This window comes from Acanthisitta chloris, unplaced genomic scaffold, assembly GCF_000695815.1.
Source record: "Acanthisitta chloris isolate BGI_N310 unplaced genomic scaffold, ASM69581v1 scaffold29635, whole genome shotgun sequence".
Lineage (NCBI taxonomy): Eukaryota > Metazoa > Chordata > Aves > Passeriformes > Acanthisittidae > Acanthisitta > Acanthisitta chloris.
This window is the reverse complement of record NW_008674726.1, coordinates 32,359-32,941: the sequence shown is the minus strand read 5'-3', so window position 1 is coordinate 32,941 and position 583 is coordinate 32,359. Positions and strand designations below refer to the sequence as shown.

Sequence of the window (583 nt, the reverse complement as noted above, 5' to 3'; positions counted from 1 at the left end):
AGGCAATGCTGGGTTTACTTGCCAGCAGCACCGAAGCTCTTGTGTCTTCCTGGGTGGGCGTGATGTTCCCTGGCATTCAGCTGCAGAGCTATCCTGGCACAGCCCCCAAACCTCCCTTGCCTTTGTCACATGCGAACGTCACCATCTGGTCATTAAACACAAGTTTGGGTTTTTGTGATTTTGCCAGAGACCCTTCAGGGCTTGGAAAGGCCACACATCTGCTGTCCTGGAACAGCTGAATGTTTACCCTACACCAAGCCCTGTTCTCCACCGGCTTTAGCAAACGCAGCCCTCGGCGCTCTGCCAGGTGTTGATATGTGTTAGAGGAATGAAGAACGTGCCGGCTCTTGCTGCCATGGAGGGGAGCAGGACATGCCTCTTTGCTCATGCTGGCAGAGGCACCAGCTGGTACCAGTGCCTGCTCAGAGCCTTTTGCAGGGCTGGACAGGGACAGTGGAGTCATATCTGCCCACCCCATTAGAGAAGCCCTCCTGGCCTTTAGGGTGTTTAACGTTCCTGTCCACAAGTTAATCCAACATCATTTTCTCTGAAGTTTTAATTATGGGCTCCTGAAACCTCTACC

The 583-nt window shown here is 53.0% G+C and overlaps 1 protein-coding gene across 1 annotated transcript in view; it reads left to right on the top strand.

Moving 5' to 3' along the window:
- The window catches only part of TGM2 (transglutaminase 2), a gene marked incomplete at its 5' end in the record, with an annotated part of 10,075 nt that overhangs the window by 7,887 nt on the left and 1,605 nt on the right, over positions 1–583 (top strand). The window lies entirely within an intron of this gene.